Source organism: Sus scrofa, chromosome 9, assembly GCF_054392235.1.
Source record: "Sus scrofa isolate SSC_HxYL_T2T_F1_AM1 chromosome 9, Sscrofa_HxYL_maternal_Yorkshire_Landrace_v2.0, whole genome shotgun sequence".
Lineage (NCBI taxonomy): Eukaryota > Metazoa > Chordata > Mammalia > Artiodactyla > Suidae > Sus > Sus scrofa.
In genome coordinates this window covers 98,724,882-98,738,573 of record NC_139391.1, presented here as the reverse complement: position 1 = coordinate 98,738,573, position 13,692 = coordinate 98,724,882, and the positions used below count along the sequence as shown (strand labels likewise).

Sequence of the window (13,692 nt, the reverse complement as noted above, 5' to 3'; positions counted from 1 at the left end):
GGTTTTAAAGTGACCTCAGCCACAAATGGGTATTTGGGTTAGAAAGCTCATCAACAGAGCAGAGTAGAGCCTTGAAAGGAGTTTATTACCTCTTTCCCAGGCATGGTAGAGTCAGAATTTTAGCAACAGCCACATCCCTGAAACTCCCTGACCCTGAAAGGTGGTCATTATATCATTTATCATGACATGGATTCAGATATGTAGTGCATTTCTCACTTCATGCCTCTGAGAAGAATAACTCAAATGAAATCCCTCGTGGTAAGTTTCCCAGATTTATCCAGATGGCGTGAAAACAGCCCATAAAGACACTAACTACTCTATTTTTCCTCCTCCACCCAGTTCCACAATGTGATAGTGGACCATTATTGGTCAATTTGTATTAAGAATCACCCTTCCTCGATGATTCATTCCTCTTCTAAATTCAAATGCTTTTAGGAAGAATCACACAGGAATTGCTGGTCTTGTTTTAGCATCATCAGAAAAATAGCTGAAGGACTTTGGGTTACAAAAGGCTTCATATGGTTAACTGTGTCCAAGTATCATACTAACTACTGAATGGAAAAAAATGAATGCTTTTTCTGTGGATAAATAAGTTGAAACTAGAACAGAGTTTCTCAACCTTGGCAATGATGGCCTGGATACTTCTGATGTGTGGAACTGCTCTGTGCATTGCAGCATCACTGGTCCCTACATACTAGACTAGATGCCAAGAGCACCCCAGTTGTGACATCTCAAAATATTCCCATATACTGCCAAACTACAAAATTTTCACCCTTCCCTTATGACAATCAATGATTTAGAGAAGGCATATTTAGGGTCAACATAAGGAAGAGTTATTAAAGATGTAATAGTCCCGAAGGAAGAAAGTAGAAGAAAGTGAGTCAGTTACTGAAGTTATTTAAACAAAAACTGACCTATTATTGAGGATACTGAAAGAACATATTAGATTTTGCACTATATCTTGTTTAAAGGCATTTCCTAATTTTATAATTATACCTGGCTCAAGAAAAACATGACTAGGATGAGTGATTATAAAGGAAGCATCTAAAACATGAAGCAAAATAAATAATGGGCTCTTTCCTATCAACATAACTTTGAAATCAAATCAGTTGTTATTTCACATGATTGTGGCAGTATTTTTGTGAATTTGGTGAATCAAGCACCTCATTTATAGATTTATTACAACTAGGGCACTCATAAAATCATTTTCATCAGCAAATAAGCATGTATTAAACATATGTATATATCTTAGGTTCAAGAGCACTATTGTGTAAACTAGGAAATGTGAAGCAGAGAGCACTCAAAATGAAACTGATGAATGTTATTACAAAGCAGAAATAGGCTCACAAACATAGAAAACAAACTTATGGTTACCAAAGGGGAAAGGAGGCAGGAGGGATAAATTGGCAATATGGGATTAACAGATACACACTACTATATATAAAAGAGATAAACCACAAGTTTCTACTGCATAGCACAGGGAACTATATTCAATGTCTTATAACAAGAGCAAAGAATTTGAAAAAGAATGTGTATGTGTATATATATTTATAATATATATCTGAATTACTATGTTGTGCACCTGAAACTAACACAACATTGTAAATAAGCTGTATTTAAATTTAAAATTTTTTTCAAATAATAGACATCTTATGAGCCCCTAAGGTATTTATAAGCAAATTAGCAAATATCAAATCCATACATAAAATAGGTATGAGTATAAGACTTGAGAATCAATTGACAACATAAGAACTTAAAGATCAGAAAGAGCAACAGAATGAGCAGAAAGGAAGAGAGGTGGAGAAGAAAAAGACTTTTTGATCCATACAAACAGAAAGCCTGCCTTTTTTTCCCCCAATACATTATTTTTTTCCTACTGTACAGCATGGTGACCCAGTTACACATACATGTTTACAGTCTTTTTTCTCACATTATCATGCTCTTTGCAGCAACATGGATGGAACTAGAGACTCTCACAGTGAGTGAAGTAGGTCAGAAAGAGAAAGACAAATACCATATGATATCACATATCTGGAATCTAATATACGGCACAAATGAACCTTTCCACAGAAAAGAAAACCTGCCTTTGAAGTGTCCCTGAAACTTGGTTTCTCATGGTCAACTAGTGTTTACTATCTACACATTCTTTCTTAAAAGAGAGAACACAATGTTTCTTCCACCTGGAACGCATGACCCCTTAGCTGTCTGGAGACCTTGCCAAATCATTCTGTCTTTCACTTCTCAGCTCAAACCCTATCCACTTTGAGAAATCTTTCCCAAGTTTTCACTACATAAGCACACACCTCTATTACTAGCTTATTAACTAGAATTGTTTATGGACATAACTATTTTCATACTTAACTTTAAGCTACTTGTGTTTGGGAACCACATCTCTGGTCTCTGTATTGAGAGCACTTACAATAATGTCTCTACCAGGAGGAGAGTAGATGCTTTTTGGAGGAACTGAAAGAATTAACGGAATGATAAATGTGCTACATGTCCAAAAAGCTAAAAATTCCTAAAAGAATCTTGTGTTGCTGATCACAACCATGACCTACCTATTCTAGATCAATCTGGATGCTCATAAATGAAAAATAAATCAAGGGGGAAATGGTGCTTGATACAAAAGATGATGTAGTAAAGTGAGCTTGTGAGATAAGCTCCCCCACCCTCCCCACTTCTACTGTGTATACACATGCCACAAAAGGTGCCTTGTTTTGAGAACAGCTCTAAGGGTTCCACTCCATTTGTCTTTAAACCATTCCAGAGACAACAAACACCCAAGACTCAACACAGCTGGGCACCCAAGACTATTGCAGATTAGGTTAGAGCCCCACACTTAACCCTAATCAAGCTCTCTGCTATCTCTCCTCACAAAGAATACGCAGGATGCCAACTATGCCAGATACCATGCTTGGAGCAAACACAAAAGTGAAGGAAACATCATCCTGTCCTTAAGTAAAGCAGAGTGACAGCATTAGAAATCCATTTACCCATCTATCTTTAATGTCTCTATCACTGGAAAAGTAAAAATGATAGTTGCATTTGGTGAATTTAACATTGCAAATACAACAATCACAGCATGGATAAAACTATACATTTTTAGCATGCCTTCTTGAAAAATTTCAGTTCAGTGATTAAAATTCTGGGTACAGGCTAAGTAGGATTTATTGACTCTTTCATTGCCTCTTTCCTCCTAAGACTGAGATATTAATAGCACCTCTTTTACTGGGTTATTGTGTGAATGAAATGAGAAAATACATGAAAAACAGTAAAAAAAAAAAAAAAAAAACACTGTTTCACACGTAATGACAAATAAACATTTTACATCTTAGTAGATATTATCTGGTAGCTTTTTTAAAATTTAACAGCTCTAAGAGGAATAGTTCCGAGAGGAAATGAGGCCCCTAAAGGTCAAGTACCAACTTCAAGTTTCTACCTCTTTAAAAGTAGTGGAATCAACATTGGAATCCAGATAACTTTCCTCCCACCCTGCCATCCTGATCACACCCTCACAGAGTTTTAAGCTTCAGAAAAACTTGACTCAAAATTTATCTCAGATAGAATCTTTTATTTCCTTCCCAGACTCTTCATTCTAAAGCAATCTCACAAAACTCATGTTTTGAAAATTCTCTCCATTGCTTCTGCTTCTCCTCCCAAAAAAAAAAAAAAAAACAGCAAGGCTGTTCAAGGACTTTATCACAGGGAGGGAGGCAACAGAAAGAGCAATTAAAAATGCTTTTGTTAACAGTATTGCATTGCATAAATCTTTTGCCAGAGGTAATTATCTAAGATGCACTAGGTTTTCTTTATTTTGGAGTTAATTTATTCTTTAATTAATCCCCCTTCTGTCATGTGTTTATTTGGAAAACACTCCTGAAAAACAAGAGGTTAACTTCAGGGCCACTGTCCACAGGGCAATAGAATAGCCCGTAGCTGAGAAGTAGCGTCTGGTGGTCACATGTCTATGATGGAGGTCAGGAGATGAAAATCATGGAATACAGACATTCCTGAAAGATCAGCAAGTGTTTTATAGCATGGTTACAGATTAATAGGTAAGCTCGTTGACACAGGGGTGCTGATACTTTCAGTTAAACTTAAGATATGATTTTTGCTTTAACCACATTAAGTACTCTTTCTAAATTACCATTGCCTTTTTAATGGATCAATATGTGCAAGGCTCAGTGTTTCAATATGGAAAGAGTCAACACTTAGTTTATAATAATGAAAGTCCACTGATTTAATATAGTAGAAATGCTTTTACTGGTCTCTGGAAAATGCAGTTGAAAACTTCCAGAGTATTTTTTCCAATTAGTGGACTTTGAAAATTTAAGAGTAGTGTTCCAAAAACCCCTGCAAAGCAAATGTTGATACTCTAGACAGTATATCAGTGAGATTGTGAACACTAAAATTGGCCTGTCACTATTTTTGACATCACCACCTGGTCTACTATGGAAATCCCTCTATTACTAGTGACAAAGTCGTCATTCATGCCAGCTCCTTGATTTTGCATTCCCTTAGAGGGAACTGCAACAACAGGGGAGAGCAAAATAGAAGCAGCACCTAAAAAATTATATTCCAAATATAGACCAGATTTCCTGGCCAAGTGGTCAGAATGACAGAACATCTTGAGACATTCACCATCACTTAATAAGGTTGAATTTGCAGGGCACACATCCCAGGAACTAACTGGTCCCTCCCAGGCACCGAGCCTGGCACTTGGGTAGCTGCCATTAGGTTCACAATGAGGCCTCGTAGAACATAAACCAGGCAATTAAGCCCTCCCAGTGTGGAAAACAGATGTGATGGAACACAAAATCTATAATTTGTTCAGAATTTTTCTACAAAAAAGTAAATTTCCATCAAAACAAAACTATATATATGCACTAAGCACATATTACCTATGCTGACAAAACAGTTTTAAGGAATATCATTTGTATAAGATGTAAAGAAATACAATAAATACAGGTTGGTGCTATCCAGTGAATTTCAACTGTTATCAAATTTTATTTAATGACCCTCAGTTTTTATTTCTACATTGAAGAAAGTCTTTATGCTTTTTTTTTTGGAAATTCTTCCAGGAATTTAAAAGTTCTTCAACCTTTTTATAGTCTCCCACAATGAAAATTATTTATGACCTGATTCTCTCCAAGAAGGATTCAAGGTGACCTGTAATGTCACAAACAGAACAAATTAAGATGTGAAGATCTGAGTAATTACTACCAACCAAATAAATGGTTTTAAGTGGACTCAAATTCACCCTTAAACCTCTCATTTTGACATTTCTATTATTAATTTACTCAGTGTTGTTGGGATTACAAGGTTCCTGGGCTTCAAATCTCACAGTTTGAGTCAAAATTAGTATGTTGTCCATCTCAATAGTCTTCCCTGACTCCTCACAGATGTCATTCACTGTAGCCTTTTGAGAACATAACTTTGGTAAAGTCATTCCTTTAATTTAAAAATTTCAATGTCTTTTTGTCTCTTAAAGAATAAAATTCTGGAGTTCCCATCGTGGCTTAGTGGAACCGAATCTGACTCTGACTAGCATCCGTGAGAACACAGGTTCGATCCCTGGTCTCGCCCAATGAGGTTAAAGATCCTGTATTGCCGTGAGCTGTGATGCAGGTCACAGATGCATCTCCAATCTGGCATTGCTGTGGCTGTGACATAGGCCGGCAGCTACAGCTCCAATTCAACCCCTAGCCTGGGAATCTCCATATGCCATGGGTACAGCCCTAAAAAGACAAAAAAAAAAAAAAAAAAAAAAAAGAATAAAATTCATTTAAAAATTTATTTTATTGAAGTATAGTTGATTTACAATGTGTTAATTTCTACTGTATAGCACAGTTATTCAGTTATACCTATATATACATTCTTTTTCATTTTCCTTTTTTATTATGGTTTATCACAGGATACTGAATATAGTTCCCTATGCAATACAGTAGGGCTTTGTTGTTTATCCATTCTATGTATAATAGTAATTTGCATCTGCTAATCCCAGACTCCTAATCCATCTCTCCCCCATCCCCTCTCCCTTGGCAACCACGAGTCTGTTCTCCATGTCTGTGAATCTGTTTCTGTTTCATAGATAAGTTCATGTGTGTCATAACAAAATTCAGACTCTTTAGCATAATGTATAAAATATTTAGCAGTTCAGCCTTAGTCCTTCTTTTCTTCCTCACCCTACTAATCCCTAAAGGGCTCTGAATACCCTGATAATATTGAACCATCATCATAAAGCAAACATGCATTTTCCAATCTCTGCCTTTGTATTCCTCCTTCTGCCTGAAAAAAACTTCCTTTCCCTTCCTCTGCCTGGTGAACATTCACTTGGTCTTCAAGATCAAGTCTAAATGTTCCTGCTACAGGGGAGCCTACCATGACTCACGGGAAATGCTCCTTTACCTGTGTTTTTATATAAGAATATGTACATATATCTCAAATTCTTATCCTTGGTATGTTTCTTTGTCTCCCACTAGACTACAACTTCCTAGAAGAGAATGGGGGGACATTACTGGTCTTAGAACAATCTAAATTTGAGAACATTGTCTTGTTTAAGTGGCATCAATCAAAGTTTGCTGAATGAATGACTTACTGCTGGATTAGCCATGCTCATCACTTCTACCACTTTTTGAACATTTACCAATGTGCCAGCCAGGGAGTTAAGTACTTCACATTTGTTATCATTGAATCCCTAAAGAACTTTATAAGCCAGAGATTACTATCATTCCCTTTTACAGATGGGGAAACTAAAACTTAAAGAATCAAACTAACTTGCCTAAGATCATGCAGCTAGTGAGAGAAGGAGTTGGCATTCCAATGCTGGCTTGTTTGATTTCAAACCTATGCACTGAATGGCTACCATACTACTTACTTTTAGACCTGATGACTCTGCTGAAGTAATGAATAGTTAAAAAAGAAAACTATGAACCACATAGTTATATTTGCTACAAATAATAATCATAGTATATAGCCCTCCACCCTAAAGGACCTCAGAAATAAATAATCCTTCTGTGTAGCCCTGGGAACTATGTCTAGTCACATATGAGGGAGCATGATAATGTAAGAAAAAGGCATGTATACATATAGGTGTAACTGAGTCACTATGCTGTACAGTAGAAAAAAAATAATGTATTGGGAAATAAAAATAAATTTAGAAATAATTCTAAGAGCTTTTAAAGGTCTAAAAAAAAATAGCTACACCCCTCAGCTCTTCCCAGACCAGACCCACTAGCTTTTGGTCTTTGGTTAATACTCAGAAAGGATAGAAGTGACTTTTTTATCAATAGGACTATATTTATCATATTATTTTATACAAGTGACTTCAGGGGCCACAGAAAAATATGGATTGATTCAACTTGTGACTCCATTAAATCCTCAAGATGTTTTGACAAAAATTAATATCCTAGGCACTAAAGGATGTGTTTTTAACGAATCTGTTGGAGTTAAGTCATCCTTTTGCAGGTGTCATTGGCAAACACTAATGCATCCCGGACCAGATTTGCAATAGAACTTTTGATCCTATTGTTAGGGATTGCAACTCAAACCAACTCAGTTCCATGATTTATCTTGAAAAGTAACTCACGGGGGAAAGGGAGCAAAGAGCAGATGCAGACTAATTCAGTGGGCAAATACCTTCTTGTTCCTCTTCTTAGCACCTGTTAAGTCTAATTGGAAACAAAGTTATTTCTGTGATGGTGCCTTGTTAGTAAGGGAGCAAGACAGACTCTTGTTGAAAGTGGAATGGCAATGTCACAATGAGATGTGACATGTCTTAAGATGAAAGTGTCCTGGAAAACTATGATTCAAGGGTTCCTATGTGGTTTGCAAAGCATTTCCACCTCAGTGATGAGCTATGAGAATGCCAAAATGGACAACCTTCCTATTCATAAGTACCTTAGTCATAAATGAAGAAAATGAAAAGTGTTTGACTATCTGGGTTGCAAAGCACAGGTCTGAGTGTAATGATTTGAGGAGGAGGACTGGAAATCAGTGTGACCACAAACAATTTATGAAAGTTTCTGCCATGATTAAGGAGTGCTGTGCCTGGAATATCCATGCAAAATCATCAGGACCAAGTCATGATGTTAACGGGAATGGCAATATAAATCTATGATTACAGTGTTTTTGTGCTCATGGCATGTAAGAATCAGTGACTTATGCAGATTAAACTGAGAAAACTGGCATTGCTGCAGTCCATTACATGGTTTCCTAAATCCATATTAATCTTTGGCCTACAAACATGGGCTCTAGTCAACCGTTTTCATAAAAAAAATTCCCAGATGTGCTGCACATAGTATGGTCCAAAAAAAAAAAAAGACTAATCCTTTTTAAAATAACAATATGATTGTCATCCTTTATGGGGAGATAATTCATGTGATGTGAACAGCTTGAATTCCTCAGGCAATTTCTCAACTCTATACCACCTCCAGTTCCAGTTTAAAATACTAGCCAATCTGCGATTTTGTACAGCTAACAGTGCAAGTTGATCCATCTGAATAGGAGGGTCATTGAGGTCTCTTCTCATTGCCACTTTTAGAACTGGTTTTATGTAATAACCTGGGTTATGAGGTAGCAGATGGTTCAGTCTGGTTCTAGGCTTATCCATAATCACTTAATTAAAAGAATGAACTAAGCATTCAGAACTATGTGTCTGATAACACAATTAAAGATACAGGCTTATTCTTAGAAAATGGCCCCAAAGATATATGTGAACCGCACCAAATGCAAAGGCAAACCCATGGAGATTATTATCAAGTCTCCTAATCTCCAGAACAGCAGTCATGGCTTATTTTTCAAATGTATACAGTTCAATTTTGTAGACAGCATTTTCCTTGGAAAGTAATCATTTCATGTCTCTTTACCATCTGGAATTCTTATAGCTAAGTATAGGTCCACATCAAAACCAGCTACTATTGTCTTCTTTAATGCATTAGCACAGTCTCAGAAGCCAATAACAATGAAAGTTCCGAAAAGAATCTCTTCATGGACAATCACTTTAGTGAGAAACCTATTTCTACGAGACTCTAAATGTACATACTCCTTTTTATCTGCTGTTGGAAAAACAAACTTGGCACTGTCATCAGAGAAGGTACAAAGCTCATGTCTGAAATGGGTACATCATGAATACCCTGAATGGGAAGACTGAATCAGTACATGAAACACCTTCTTGTTCCTCTTCTAAGTTCATAGGTGGCTCACTAAGATTTCCAATTCATGTTCCCTCTTTTCCACAACATCAAGGAATCAACTACCTGAGCCCTTTCCCATTGTTCACACTCTTTTGTTCCCATGATCAGAGCATCATTGAAATGAAGCATGACATCCTGAGTCCTAGGAAGAAAGAGTCCCCATGACTTGCTAAGCAATGTCAGAAGAAGTAAACCTCCCAATAAATTTGTCTTTAACTCAAAATTCCAACAGTGAAAAGGATTATTTGGATGCCTCCAACGGCATCACTCCAAAATCAGCTATTGATTATGGGAAAGATACTCCCAAGAAAGAAATGAGCAACTGATGTGAGCTCTGAGTGTTGGCTGCTTATGTATCTTGTCTGTAATGTATGTGTCAGCAGAAAATCCTTACCTGACCAGTAGACCTTAGTGTGGGTTCATTTGTTGAAGTCTTCCTTTTGGTATATGTTAATTAGGTTTGTGTAGTTTAAAGACTAAAGCTCCATAGGTAAGGCCCTTTGTTTTCCTTAAGGCAAAAGAGGACCTTTCTAGCCTAAAGGGAATTGGTGCAATGGCCAGATCCAGTTGGCATGATACTGTCTTCCTTTTATATACACCTTGTTAGCTACACAGAGATAATTTGGAGAAATGGGCTTTAATGGTATGGAAACCTCTGCTTCAGGTCAAAGTCAGTTCCTTGTCTCTGTGTCATCTCATTATGGTGAAAGCATGACAATGATTAGCAAAGGATCCATAGTGCACAGAATATTGTTCATAGGTAATATCTGAGAGGAGCTTTACATGGCTTGTTTGTGGGTAGCTAGTTATTTTTTTTTCCCACAGAAAACATATCCTTATAATTAGCAACAGACTATCTACTCATTTATCAACTCATTTATTTAACTAACAGCTTGGAGCACCTCTCTGCTCTAAAAGGCATCAAGAAAACAGAGATTAACAGTGTACATTCTCTATCCTTAAGAGATTTCACTCTAGGAGAGGAACTGGTGAATGGTCTAGTAATCACCATCTACTTTGGTGAGTGCTATGAGGGAAATACAGAAATTTACATTTCTCACATAAATCATAAAGCCAAATCTGGTCATAAAATTTATAGCTGGAAGCTTTCAAACACCCAGTTGAAATTTCCCCTGGTTTCTTAGACAACTGTTCTTATCTCTGTCAATGGTCAGTTAGTAAACAAATGTTCATAGAGCCATCTCAAAATACAGACTGACAAATGAAAAAGTATACTTCTCATAACAAGAAACTGTTGCTCACGATCCTCCAATCAAGGAGTCAGTGACTTCAGAAGTGAAAAAAGACAGACATACATAATTATAAAATATATAATTTGAAATATATTGTTGCTCCATTGTAAAGGAGAGGAACCCCATATGGCAGGGGTTAAGAGATTGAATTGAAGAATGGATTGAACAAATGTGGAAAGATAACATAGTGTCAAATATCTGGAAGCAAATCCTATCTCTATCACCTATAGACTCTTCAGGAAGGTCCCTAGGTGCTCTGTGCCTCAGTTCCTCAATCTATAAAAGGGGATAATGGGAGTATCAGTCTCCTAAAATTATGATGAGGATTAAAGGAGATTATACATCTATATCAGTGCATCTAAATTCAACTCTACAGAGAGCAAACCACTTAATAACCCCTCTTTGACTTTGGCCACCTGTGGATATCTGGTAGATTTTTACAACATTCAACTTTGCATTTATAGGCTCATTTTTTCCTAGTTTTCTTATTCTTTCTTCACTTCTGTAATTTTAATTTAAATCCAGAAACATACATCTCTCCATATGTAATATCGCTTTATTGCCAGAAAAGGAGACTACTCCTTTGGAAAAATCATGAAACTGGGCTCTAATCTTATCTTTGTCACTTATTGGTTGGGTAAATTTTAGAAAGCCATTTCATTCTTTGAGCTTCAGTTTCTTCACCTATAAAGTGAAAGGCTTAGATTATCTTCATGGCTCCTACTAGGTCTAAAAGGTAATGATCTTATAGCTAATATATATTTTTTCCAAAGTCACTGATAAAAATTTAATCTCACTTGACCACCTACATGCTCTTTTAGCATATTTAACTTTTTCATCCAATTCCTATTCCTTTCCCTTTTTCACAAGGGTCCAAGTAATGTCACCAATACCTTGTTAATTCATGGTCCCATGGCCACAGCTCCTCCCTAAATGGTTCCACTCATGTTGAAAAGATTCAGGTGAGATTCATTCATAGTGACTCCATGCTGATTCCTAGTAATTGCTTTGTTCATTTCTAAGTGCTTGCATGCTCTCTATTGGAAACTATTTTAGAAAATTACCAAAACACATCATGGTCATTTATTTATATTTATTCTTTATTGATAGTTCCTGAATTCACCCTGGGCCCTCCCATTATTGATTGTTCAAAAATTATTAATAATGATGACATAATTTATTCTGTGAGTTCTTCCAGAACTCAGAACTGGAGGCAAACTCAATTGATTATGGACTTCCTTGTCCTTCTCTCCTGCTTGGGTGTGAGAACTTTTCTATGCATGTGTATCATCATTTCCTGGTTAGGAAACATTCTCACTGGGGAGCATGGGGAAGCAAGGACTGGGAAGTGTCTTTCACTCATCTGGAGTCAGCTCTCCCTCCAGTGATTCTACCTCTTCTCACCACATCTTCTCCCGGAATATCATTTAAAAACAAAACATCAACAATCACTGTGCTCCGTTTTCACATTATGTGCTTTAATCACCCTAATTCTCACAGCTTGATGCCAGTCTTTCATGTTGTCCACAGGGCTGCCCAAGGGCCCACCCATCCCTGCCCCTTGTTATTCTCACACTCCAGGGCCCCAGTGCAGCCAAGCAACCCAGGGACTTCTCTGGAGAGTCTGCCTTTTCTGTATTATCGAGACTATTATCTATTGTCTGGATTATTTTTCAAGACTTCCTTTAGCTGTTAAGCTACCTACCTTTGTAAAGACACAAACCATGAGAAGTGTATTCCAACTTTTACGTTTTATCCTAAAGCATTTATAACTAGATCCTGTTTTTCCTCATTCTACCCCTTCTAAGAACTATATTTGAGTAACATTCTTCCAAACATTCATGTTTCCCCATCCTAAGATGGTTCTTTTATTTTTTAAATTATGTCCAAAGTAGAAGTCCCCTTATTTTTTCATGCTTCCAAAGAAGAAACCATATAGCCAGTAAAGCAATTTAGATGCATTTGGAGATGCCCACTTTTTAGGCAAATGAGACAGGAAACATCCAGCTGACAATATTCTGGATACCCCCCAACCCCAGTTTTAAGTTTGACGTTAAAAGAAAGCTCATAATAGCAATTACCACAACTTTGCTTCAGTTCTTCTCCTATTCTTCCTGCCTGGGTGTCCTTCTGTGCTTCAGACTTCAGGTTCACAATTGCACAGGAAATAGCAGACAGAAGGTTATGAGAGAATAGCCATTGTCCTCAGGGTCAAAAGACCTGCTTCCACATCTTGATTTTTCCCCCACTTTCTAATCATATGATTATGAACAAGTTTCTTCATCCAGCAGAACTCAGTTTCTGCATCTCTAAAATGAAGGTAATGCTATCCATCATAAAAGGCAGTTGTGAATGTCAAAGGAGAAAAAAATATATATATAGAGAGAGAGAGAGACACATGTATATAAGTGTGTCTTTCTCTCTCTCTCTCTCTCTCTCTCTCTCTCTCTCTATATATATATATATATATATATATATATACATACACACACAGTACATTAGTAACTGGTTTTACAGTGGAATAAATACATTTTTTGAAAATGCACAAAACAAACTAAGAACTTAATTTTTCTCTAGAAATCATCTTGGGATGGGTGAAGGTGCAAAAGAAAGGGAGATTTATAATCTGCTGATTCCTGTGTTGTTTACTTTTCATATTAGTCACTTTACTCTTTCTAAGGAAACTGCTTTTAATATGAACAGTTTACCATAATAAAAGAACTTCAACACTTGCCTCTATCATTCATTTACATTACATGTTTTTCTAATATAACTCTGACCATCATATACATACCTTTGATTAGACAATTGATTACTCCTTGCTACTCACTCTGTGTGATTCATATATTTACTTCTTTACTAGGGTTGCAGTCTCATGTTTAGCTCACTAAATGTGACTCCTTTTTCTCAAGTAAGCTATCGTTTCCTCATTAAACACACACACAGATAACTATTTTCTTTTTTTTATGTATACTTGATTTCTGAAGTTGAATTATCTTCAAGTGTACAGAAAAATGACTCAGTTATACATATCTATATCTATCTATATCTACCTATATATCTATTCTTTTTCAGATTATATTCCATTATAGGTTATTACAAGATATTGAGTAGAGTTCCCTATGCCACACAGTAGGTCTTTGTTGTATTTTATATATAACAATGTATCTATCAGATAAAGATCCTTAAAATGATGGCAATGGCTACAGTCTTATTTTAACCCATCACCTTCCCAAACATATTAC

General features: G+C 36.5%; 1 protein-coding gene across 3 annotated transcripts in view; it reads left to right on the top strand.

The window, feature by feature from the left end:
- The window catches only part of GRM3 (glutamate metabotropic receptor 3), a 241,751-nt gene that overhangs the window by 140,521 nt on the left and 87,538 nt on the right, over positions 1-13,692 (top strand). The gene's annotated exons all lie outside the window — the stretch shown is intronic.